The 11,949-nt window shown below is 42.5% G+C and overlaps 1 pseudogene; it reads left to right on the top strand.

The window, feature by feature from the left end:
• The first annotated feature begins 9,532 nt into the window (after positions 1-9,532).
• LOC126185540 (5S ribosomal RNA) lies at positions 9,533-9,650 on the top strand (annotated as a pseudogene).
• The last annotated feature ends 2,299 nt before the right edge of the window (positions 9,651-11,949 follow it).

Raw genomic sequence — 11,949 nt, 5'->3', positions numbered from 1 at the left:
TTTCAGGGGATGCTCGACCACTGTATCTCATTCTGTTCAGTCTCTACGCGGCGTCATTGTGCTAACTGGGCAGCTGATAGCACTATGGAATTCAAGAGTGATGTCGTCCGCTATGTTCATGTATGTAATTTTTTACAAGCAACCTTTACAATGCTCAACGATCACTGTCCGTCGTTGGTGAAGTCTGGCTGATCTTTGTTTAGCAGTTCCTTCGCTTTTTCACTGTACACTCACTCACATCACCAATAGTCGGCTTCGGAAGCTTTAGAAGGTTTGAAAAGTTCCGGATTTGTTACTCAGGTGACATCGAATGACTAGGCCACGTTCGAAGTCACCGTGCTCTGCTAACCGACTCAATCTGATTTTACTGCTACTCTATTGACGACGCAACTCTCCTCGCCTAGCCGGCCGGGGTGGCCGAGCAGTTCTAGGCGCTACAGTCTGGAACCGCGCGACCGCTACGGTCGCAGGTTCGAATCCTGCCTCGGGAATGGGTGTGTGTTATGTCCTTAGGTTAGTTAGGTTTAAGTAGTTCTAAGTTCTAGGGGACTGATGACCTCAGAAGTTAAGTCCTATAGTGCTCAGAGCCATTTTTTTCTCCTCGCCTCATTTCATACTAGAGGGTCCGAACGTCGTTGATATCTAGTGGTCAATTCTGCACTACATAGTCATATCGGGATCATTTTGATCAAGTAATACGTGCAGTGTATTTTTCTCGTGTCACTTCCACACTGCTGTTGCAAAACTTCCACAACCTTCATGTAAATTCCATAAAATCGTAACAACAAACCTAAATGACATATTGAGTGTAGGCTAGGTCTTAAGCTGCAGTTCCTGCGTTAAAGTTTTGCGTTGCAACTATTATCTCATTAAGGGGACCGATACCATTCAGCTTTTATCTACTCCACGGAATTCCCCAGTCGAGTAAGCACGATACGGGGAATTAGCAGGGCCAGATTAATTTGTCGCGGAAAGGTTAGGGGCTTAAGGCAGTCCACCCTAGGGCTGGAGACAGTGGGCATTCCCAGCACCCTTCGACGCCCCCCCCCCCCCACCAGCCCTCCTGAACAATATGCCAGGAGGCACGGCAGAGGGGAGTGATACTCACTTCTCATCGAAGAATATTGGGAATCGTTGCTTTGACGGAAGAAATGTGAATGGAGCGAGAGGTATGGGAAGCTGCTTCTAGACATCAATATCTGTGAATGATGCAGGGAGGAGTCTAAGATAAGTTTTGAAAAAAATATATATACAGGAAGGAAGAGTAAGGTTTAACATCTTATCGACCTCGAGCGACTTCGAGGTCATTAGAGACTGTTTCAGCGCTGGGGATGGATATCGGTGGTGCCCTTTCTGAGGAACCATCTACATCTACATCCATACTCCGCAAGCCACCTGACGGTGTGTGGAGGAGGGTACCTTGAGTACCTCTATAGGTTCTCCCTTCTATTCCAGTCCCGTATTGCTCGTGGAAAGAAGGATTGTCGGTATGCTTCTGTGTGGGCTCTAATCTCTCTGATTTTATCCTCATGGTCTCTTCGCGAGATATACATAGGAGGGAGCAATATGCTGCTTGACTCATCGGTGAAGGTATGTTCTCGAAACTTCAACAAAAGCCCGTACCGAGCTACTGAGCCTCTCTCCTGCAGAGTCTTCCACTGGAGTTTATCTAACATCTCCGTAACGCTTTCGCGATTACTAAATGATCCTGTAACGAAGCGCGCTGCTCTCCGTTGGATCTTCTATATCTCTTCTATCAACCCTATCTGGTACTGATCCCACACTGCTGAGCAGTATTCAAGCAGTGGGCGAACAAGCGTACTGTAACCTACTTCCTTTGTTTTCGGATTGCATTTCCTTAGGATTCTTCCAATGAATCTCAGTCTGTCATCTGCTTTCCCAACGACCAACTTTATATGATCATTCCATTTTAAATCACTCCTAATGCGTACTCCCAGATAATTTATGGAATTAACTGCTTCCAGTTGCTGAACTGCTATTTTGTAGCTAAATGATAAGGGATCTATCTTTCTATGTATTCGCAGCACATTACACTTGTCTACATTGAGATTCAATTGCCATTCACTGCACCATGCGTCAATTCGCTGCAGATCCTCCTGCATTTCAGTACAATTTTCCATTGTTACAACTTCTCGATACACCACAGCATCATCTGCAAAAAGCCTCAGTGAACTTCCGATGTCATCCACAAGGTCATTTATGTATATTATGAATAGCAACGGTCCTATGACACTCCTGGCATTTAGCGCCAGTGATTTATGGGAACCACGTGTAACCTAGATCTGGATGGCCGGACGTGAATTTGAACCGTTGTCCTCCCGAATGCGAGTGCAGTGTGCTAATCATAGCGCGACCTCGCTCGGTGAATAGTTTCGAGAATATATTCTGTGAATAGCATTGAAACAATGTACACGTATACAAATAATACGTAGGCACCTCACGGCGAACATGGCGTAGCTATTTTTATAGTTTTCTTGTCTAGCTACGTGTTCCCATGTTGATCGAACGACATCGTCAGTTTCGATTGCAGTGGACACGCGATCATCGAGTACAATAAATCACCTTTCTTGTTACAACAGGTTGATGGTAGCGTCCCTATACGCCATGATCCAGGTGACGGCTGCTCGGCACATGCACCGCAGCAAAGATGCCGGCGGTGTGGGCAGAAGTCTATTATATTATGAAGAAATTACCGAGGGCTCCCTTGAGTGCTGTGATACTAATCAAAGGCATCGTGACAACTTGTGATCACCAGTGGCGACTACAGTGTTTTCAACGGGCACCATTACTACTCAAAAAGTAATTTATTTGTAGTTTGGTTATTAGCTCTCATTTTGTACTTGGTGAAATGAAACTACATGGTTCCAGGAACCTTGTCAAGACTCAAACATTCATGTTGTTTACATGCAGACTGAAGCAACGAATGAGAATTTGTACCCAGGCCATGATTCGAACGCGGATCTGCTGCTCACTGCGCAGATGTACTAACCACTACTGCATCCTGGCACACTGGCGTTGCACAACTGCACGGACTACTGTAGTACGCCTCCCTCCTCAATACAGATTCCCATTCAAGCCTCAGCCCACGTGGTATTCCCCCTAAACTCAAACAGCATTCCAGAGGCTCTCCAGCTGTATTGGAACAGAACCTTAGCAGCGAACGAACCGGGGAATCCTGCGTACTTTCGAGGTGAGCGTCTGAAGTTACGCCAATCCCAGTTACCAGTCCCAATATGAACTCTCACTGACAACAGTACTTCAGTTCAATCGGAATTTTTGATCAATATTTAGAAAGCATGTGTCCAGCCTATTATTGATTATTGTGGGCATTAAAAAAACTCTCGACAAGAAGAAAGCGAAGAAATATCGCCTCAAATTGATCAGATGCTTAATGTGTGTCGCAGGATGTTTAATTTTAATCCACTGTGAGATTTTTTGTTGTGGCTTTCGCAGTATGAATTATCTGTTGCTGTTTAAAGAGCTGCTTGTGACGAATCAACTGGAATACGTCATAATTTACCTACTGGAAGACTGCCTCAAGTCAGGGCAATAAGTTGCAGCAAGAAAGAATCTAAAGCTGTTTACGTTTAGTCAAAAAAAATTGTTCAAATGGTTCTGAGCACTATGCGACTTAACTTCTGACGTCATCAGTCGCCTAGAACTTAGAACTAATTAAACCTAACTAAACTAAGGAGATCACACACATCCATGCCCGAGGCAGGATTCGAACCTGCGACCGGAGCGGTCACTCTGTTCCAGACTGTAGCGCCTAGAACCGCACGGCCACTCCGGCCGGCTAAGTTTAGTCGTTAGGCAGGTAAAGTCTTAAAATTTCATTTGCAACTGATGGATGACGTGCTCCGCTGACACCTCACAAACAGTGAGTGTATCGTGATCTCACGTAAACTTTAACCCGTAAAGTTCTCAAATGAATGAATAGCAAAAGCACTATTTGCGTAATAAATAATACGACAGTGCAGTGATTCCTATTGTAGATCATATCCTAAGATGAAAGTCGAAACCTGAGAAAGTGTAATTCGCCCGCAGAAGAGGTAGCTTAGAAAATCTTGATTCGACCGATTCATGCGTGCTGATGGTCATTGTGGAACACTTATCGGATAGGATTAGGGAGATAATGAAATCCAAAGAACACTAAGTATTTTCGTTGCGGGTTCCTTTAGTAAACGCGGGAGTGTCAAGGAGATGGCAATTCAGCTCCAGTACCAGACGCAACAGAGGGGCTTCATGCATCACGGATAAATTTACTGTTAAAATTCCGAGAGCAGGTAAATTCAAGCATTATATTACTTCCTGTCACATAAATCTCAGCCGGCCGCGGTGGCAGAGCGGTTCTAGGCGCCTCAGTCCGGAACCGCGCGACTGCTACGGTCGCAGGTTCGAATCCTGCTTCGGGCAAGGACGTGTGTGATGTCCTTAGGTTTAAGTAGTTCTAAGTTCTAGGGGGCTGGTGACCTCAGATGTTAAGTCCCGTAGTGCTCAGAGCCATTTTGAGCCACATAAATCTCGCAAAACCGCGGTGAAAGTAAAATCATAGAAATTCTGTGTTGACAGTCATTCCCGCGAACCATTCTTGAATGCAAGAGGAGAGAGAGACGAAATAATAGTGGTATCTGAAGTATGTTCATTAGTGAACTATGCTTCCCTAAGTATAACGCAGAACACCTAACCTGTAGCACATGAAAAATACTACGGAATAAGTGTAGCATTACTTAAGACACTCTTCTCCTGTTCGGAAGGAACGGACTGTAAATGTCCACTGAGCCCCCCTGAATGAAACCACGTGGATCCCACCTGACCCTCGTCCAATTGAACTAGTGCTCCTTAAGAAGAAATATAGGTTTTAGGTCTCCTCTGTACTGACATAATCACGGATGGAAGACTGGTTCAATTGAAGGGTGATATGCGAGGCAATCGTCTGAAATTTTGGAAGAAACCAGCCTAGTGAAGATATAAATCAGGATGACCGTACTCTTGCAAAGTGAATCCTATGTCACAAGTATAAACCACCTAATTCGGTCGATTCCTTCTACAACTGCCACTATCAGTGATCGACTGTACATACGATGATCCTCTTCGACTATGAAGTAAAATATAATGATTTCACATTACCCATTATCAGTTGAAACTGAAATTCTACAGCTACGGTTCTAACGATTTCGGTATAACCACAAAATTTTGCTCGCGGCTATATCCACGTTAGTCGTTTCGTGCTGACTTGCACTCGTGAACACCATTCGAAGTAATGTACTGCAAATATGAGTTTCCACTTCTTCAGAAATTCCTCATTCTTCAAAAAAAAAAAAACTAAAGACATACGAGTCCATAATGCTGCCCCCCCTCCACACCATCTCCTATGTAGAAGCATTTTTCAGTTCCATTTGAACCTGATATAAAAACGCGCATGTGGAGCAACACTGCAATATGTGAACCCTTCGATAACAGAAATGATTACACAAAACTTCATTAAGTATTTTGCATGGGCTTTTCATATGTAATTAATACTGATATACGATGGCTTCTTCTGTCCTGCCGGATGCTGTGTATCTGTGCACTTTAGACTTCCGGCGTATGCGTACTGTTAAAAGGTGGTTCAAATTGAATGATATCGAATTAGTACGCCATTCGCTACTAAATAAATGCTGCACGGCTTTTCATAATTGGGAAGTACACTCATTTCCCGCTTGGCATAATTTACCGTGTGTCGCTTTAGGTGACAGAAATAATGCCCGTATATTGTTAATATGATTTGAGTAACGAAAAGGTTTTAAATGGGGTTTAATCGGGATATGGATATCAGAGAGAAACAGTTTTAACCTAATGTAAAATCATTTTGATTGGTGTTAAATTTAAATATAGCCGTGAGAGGCGTAATTTTATAGCTAGTTTTAAAAGTTGCGTGCTGTTTGAAGTTACGCGTGCGAGCGGAAGGGAGCAGCGAATCGGTACCTGCCCTCAAAAGTGAGATGGAAAATTGTTTCATGCACATTACCTGAAAATTATTGCCTTTTTGAATGCGCAGCGTTTGCTACGCTGTCATTTCACTCCCTAACCAGAAGCTTTAGCCCGTTTACTGTCCGTCTCTGGCAACTTGTACTTATTTTTTTCACAAAAGCTTCCATTTCGCGGGCGGTTTTAGTATTCCTCCGATAAATCAAGAGGTCTTTTCCAAACGTTTCCCCTTTGTCAAAACTAAATAGAAATAATCGACGGACGGTGTACTTTCTATGATAGGTAACGCAGGAGAGAACATACGGTTTTATTGTCGTTGTTGTACGTGTTAAGGACGTAGGCAACATAATTGCGTGGACAAGGCGGAAGGCATATAATAAATCAAGCCATTAGAAACTGAAGTAGCAAACGCACTACGAGTGCTATACGGAAAGTAAGGTCCGATTGTTCGCGAGATGGAAACCACTGTGAATATCGAAAACGTTGTATTTGCAGCAGTTACCTATATCTTCCAGTTGCCTCTCACATAGTCGCCGCTCCGTCTTAAATATTTGTCGTAGCGTTGTACCAACTTTCCAATACTCTTGTAATAGGAGGGAGCCGCTGTGCTTTCCGATAATTCTCTTCGGTGGACTACAGCTCGTTGTCTGTGTCAAAATGTTGTCTTCATAGCCAGCTGTTCATGTGAGCAGCAATACACAACTAAACAAATTTTACTTCGATAGTGGTGAACGAATTTGTAAGGACTGTGAGGATTTCTTTACTTTTCGCTAGTTCTTCTTCTTCTTTTTCTTCTTCTTCTTTGCCCCTTCCTTCTCTCTCTGTTTCTACACATGTAAGTCAAATAGTGCTGAATAAACTTCCATGTCAAGCGACGAAAAACGCGACATTGTGTAATACGAATTTGATTACTGTCTAGTGCATTATTACGGACCACCTGTAGCCCCTGAAGCTTGATGTCTTTCTTGATGGCGATGGTATCTTCCAGCTGGATAACTCTCCATATCACAGGGCAAGATGGTGCTATCTAGGTCTGAGGATACGAAACCGATGGAAAGCGTCTGGGACGCTCTCTGGCACCACTCCACGCCCACAAACCATCGTCCCCGTAACTTACGGGAACTGCCTAACGTTACGTAGTTATGTGACATCACACACTTCCATAGGTCTACCTAGAACTTGTACGAGTAGAATCCATCCTACGCAGAATCGCTCCAGTATTGCGTTCCAAAAGTGGACCAACATGCTGATAAGCAGAAGGCGTTTCGGCCAATCAGTGTATAGGGATACGGATCGGCTCATCAGTGTATACACATATGGAATCAGGATTTTCGAATTCCTCATATATACAATGGAACCCAGACAGTGCAGAGATGGGGTGGCTTACGTGCCTCACCATAAGAACACGGCAAGTGCTATAGTCAGATTTCCCAGAAAATTCACTCAGTGGAAGAGGAGTCAAAATAAGCGGACACGTGTCTCGGCTAATACATAGATAGTCGACCGTTTCTGAGATACCGATGGTGAAAGTTTTCGACATAACTTAGACGCCTTTTAGTGCGCCATATCGCCAGTCGAAATGTTGGAACAGTGGCTAGCGCCGCGACCTCTAACTATTGTGCCCCGTGTTCGAAACCCGATCATTGTTTTTTATGTTATTTATTTTTTCATTCATGTATCTCTCTCGATAGAAAGTTACTACATGAGTGTGTCTTATCCTGTTAGGGGATACAAGGGAGTTATATTACTTGTAAAAGCACAAATGTGTTTCACAATGACAAGCATCTGGTGTTTATAAATTAGTTATACAAAAGCAACCTTTAATGTGAAAAAGATAATTATCTTACAGAAATGTTAGATACAGCACTGAACGCAGTTTATGTTCAAGTTTTGTTTACAAATGTTTAGTGTGGCTACCTTTTGTAACACGACAAACGTCCCATCTATAATCAGTTTCCTGCCACATCCTATGAAGCAAGTATTGATGTGTGGTTGCAGCTGCTTGTGTTATCCGTTTCTGTAAAACATTTCACATTGTAACACCAGGCGTATTCAGTTCTAAGCTGGCACGTCCGTTCACTCACCCCGACTAAGAACGTAATACTGCCGAACTTGTTGCGTCCTATATGTTACACAGCCATTTTCGGTGAACACATTCTACCAATTAATAGCGGTTTGTCTTTGGGATGGTGGCTTGTGATATTTAGTCCTGAATTGTCTCTGAACTATGGTAGTGGATTTGGATTCATGAAACCATAAACAAAACTGCACACGCTCTGCACCCTTACAAGGGCTACAGTCTTTGAAATCCTCGAATTCTTATACTTCATTCTTACACCGATTCTTAAATTAATTAATATATTTTATTCCCATGTTTATTCTTTAGGAAGATTTCGTGCATTCCCTTGGAGGAGACCGATCATAGTAACATTAGAAACTTAGAAATTCCGAACACCACGAGCATCGAACGAAGGCAAGTTTGCCACAGTAACGTTTCTTCGTATGAATCTCACTCGGGAAAGAAACGGCGTTAAAACTGCTGAAGAGTTCACGCGTTGCCGATAAGTTCGCTGCAAACCACGAATACCGGATCACTCCCCCCCGAAACGGTCGCTTGTAGTTGATTATGAATCAAGGTACACTACAGTAATTACCGAAAACAATTTAAAAACATGTCTAAGAAAATTATTTTAAATTCATTCTCCAGACATAAATTTAGTACACGAATAAGGACAACGTTATTTTTACACACACTGGAAAACATTCGCGTAGTAGTAATCTATGAACATGGGAAGATAAATGAACAACAAATATAAAAATCGGGTATCGAACACGGGGTGCAAAAAGTGTGAAGTCGCGACGTTATCCGCTTTGCCAACGTTTCGGTGGTACTATTTACTAATTTTAAGGCCTATAAAGTACCTCGAAAACCTTGACCGTCGTCACTCTAGTCAAGCAGTGTACCATTTTCGAACACTTCAGGGATGTTTCTCCTACCCATCCACATTAATTTCGATATATCCAGATTTAAAGTACGCTATCATTTATCCCACAAAACAGACATTCTGTCCTAGTATCCTGAATCCCCTACAGTCACTCATTAACAACACTTTCTTCTGTACAACAGTGACTTGCAGTGTCGTGTCAGGGTGGGGAATTTGTTGTGAAAAAGTCTCAGATTGCTCTCCTGCCGAAAGCTTGTATTCTAGGCGTAGAGGAGTCGTCGCACGGCAGTTCACGGAAGCAATCCTGACGTCTGGTGAAAAATGGCTTGCCAGGACAGAGTGCTGGCTTCTGAATCAGCCTGTCTATCAGTCAAAACAGTATAAAGATCCCTACAGTAGTTCCTGAGATTAGCCGTGACGTAGAGGCAGGAAAACACGCACAGATTTGGCCTTTAATTTATATTAAGTATAGGTATCCTGAAAGGATCCTTGAGCATATTCTAACTCTAATGTAATGAGCTTCCTAGTGGGAGAAAAGCTTCCCTTTTCAAACATGATGTCCTTTTAAATATCGATGCAGGCCTACATGTATAGGAGGCAACGGCCTTTCCGCAGTGGATACACCGGTTCCCGTCAGATCACCGACGTTAAGCGCTGTCGGGCGTGGTAGGCACTTGAATGGGTGACCATCCGGGCCGCCATGCGCTGTTGCCATTTTTCGGGGTGCAATCAGCCTCGTGATGCCAATTGAGGAGCTACTCGACCGAATAGTAGCGGCTCCGGTCAAAGAAAGCCATCGCAACGACCGGGAGAGCGGTGTGCTGACTACACGCCCCTCCTATCCGTATCCTCCGTGAGGATGACACGGCGGTCGGGTGGTCCCGGTGGGCCACATGTTGCCTAATGATGGAGTGCTTACATGTATGGGGATTTAACAAAGTATGTAAACACCGTGAAAACGGCATGCTTGAACGTAAATGCAGATTATAGCTAAGCCCTCAGGTTTCACTGCTGTATTTGGACAAGAATGGCACTCTTGCAATGTCATCAGTACATTGAAAATGCCATTCGTGGTCAGAACAGCGTTCTGTGTATAACGTTGTTGCTTTAATTTTCTTTGAAAGCGGTGCTGATAGACAATAAAAGCGGGTTAAAAGCTGTGAGCTGTCTGGGGAAGTTAACCTTGCATTACTGCGCAACTGTTTCACCAGATATCCAGTCTAGCTTACCAAATTCCCAACCAGACTAACATTAATTATAATCTTTTAATAGTCATACGACAATCGGTGATATATATATATATATATATATATATATATATATATATATATATATATATATATAAGAGAATTTAAATAAAAAGAAATAAATCAGTTTATATTTGTAAATTTATTTTAACATTGATCATTGAAATTTCAGCATATTAAATTTGATTCATAACTAAACTGGTGCCTTATTTAGGATTGTGGAAAATGTGAGTTTGTAATCTTATGGAACACATCAAATATGGAGCCAAGATCGGGAGACTGCATACAACACTGCATTCATAAAATAACACACGAAGAACGTTGAAACATATGCAAGAGGAAATTAACCACAACCAACCGATTCAATTTTCACCCAAAGAAGTTACGTTCGTAGCACAATCCTGTCCGTCATGTAATTACCACACACTGGTATACTAAATTCATACTAACTCTCTGTGAAATCTTCCCAAAAAGAATAGCTGAGGGCTACTTTGATGATTACACCACATGCTTCACGTGGTCAACTTGGTTTACACAAAGCGTGTAACTCCACAATAATTTTGATAATTAAAATAAATTAGATCGAAAAGCAATTTACAAAAGAAAAATCTCGAACTGGTTACTAACGCCTTACTATTAACCTGATGGGTCAAACAATTATATAAGCACGTGGTAGTGGTCTCACAAAGTACACCCCACGTGGGTTGAACATAAAGAAAAGTTGCTATATGAAAAATATTGTCAAGACGAGATGTTATAATCTCACGCACACTCGCATTTAAGAGTTACTGATCAACACGTGGTTCCACTTTACTCACAAAGTAGTGACAAAGCAACTACTGGAAAATATTCTAAACTTCACACTCGAAATACACTGCGTCGCAATTTAAGATAACATTAGATATTTTAGAGCTAAACCTGAAAAAAAGGTGATTAAATTTTCAGTTAGGCTGAACTTAAGAAATCCATTGTCCTACAAACTTAGCAGACACGCGCTTAGCCGGAGATCTTACCACTTCAGACGCTCGCCACGGACAGACTGACCTGGTCCCTTTCTGAGGGTGGCTCACAAATACAAACGGAAGTAGCCAGAGGGGCAGCTTCCTATACCAACATGACAAGAGATGGACAGGACCATACTAAGGATAGAAACCCCTTTGCTTTTAGAAAGCGTAGCTACCTGTTCCGACGTTGGTCCTACTGTTCTCTAGCAGACAGGCTTGTCTGCTACCCTCAAGCATGCAACTAGAAATACATTTGCTCATTCATCCTCTCACACAGAAGGGAAGGGGGATGACAGTATATTATCATATACAGTATATAAAAGAAAGCGGATGTAGGTTCCGTATGAGACTGTGTAACATGAATTACATTTAAACTGTGTTTTAAAGTGTAGTAGTGTGACAGATCGTTCTTGTTTATGTGTAAAAGTAAGACGTTCCACTACTCAGTCTCCTCCCAGTTAGTCAGAAACGCCACAGTAAATTTTAGAAGAGGAATTTTTGCCGTAAATGACAACAGATTTAAGAAATTAACATGAAAGGAATCCAACAGAGACCTTTCATGTGTCGTTGTCAATTGACTATGTCGGAGCTAAGTACATTCGAACTTGGGCAAATTGTTGGTGCTCGTATGACGCCTGCTTCCCCAACTATGGGAGCCGAAGGATTTAGTGTTTCAAGAGGCACCGTATCGAAGATGTATATCACATACAGTAACAGCAGGTAAACATTATCTGTTAAATCACAAAGCGGACGAAATTGTGT

Source organism: Schistocerca cancellata, chromosome 4 (assembly GCF_023864275.1).
Source record: "Schistocerca cancellata isolate TAMUIC-IGC-003103 chromosome 4, iqSchCanc2.1, whole genome shotgun sequence".
Taxonomy (NCBI): domain Eukaryota; kingdom Metazoa; phylum Arthropoda; class Insecta; order Orthoptera; family Acrididae; genus Schistocerca; species Schistocerca cancellata.
The sequence above is the reverse complement of the archived record's forward strand: the minus strand, read 5'-3'. Positions and strand labels throughout refer to the sequence as shown.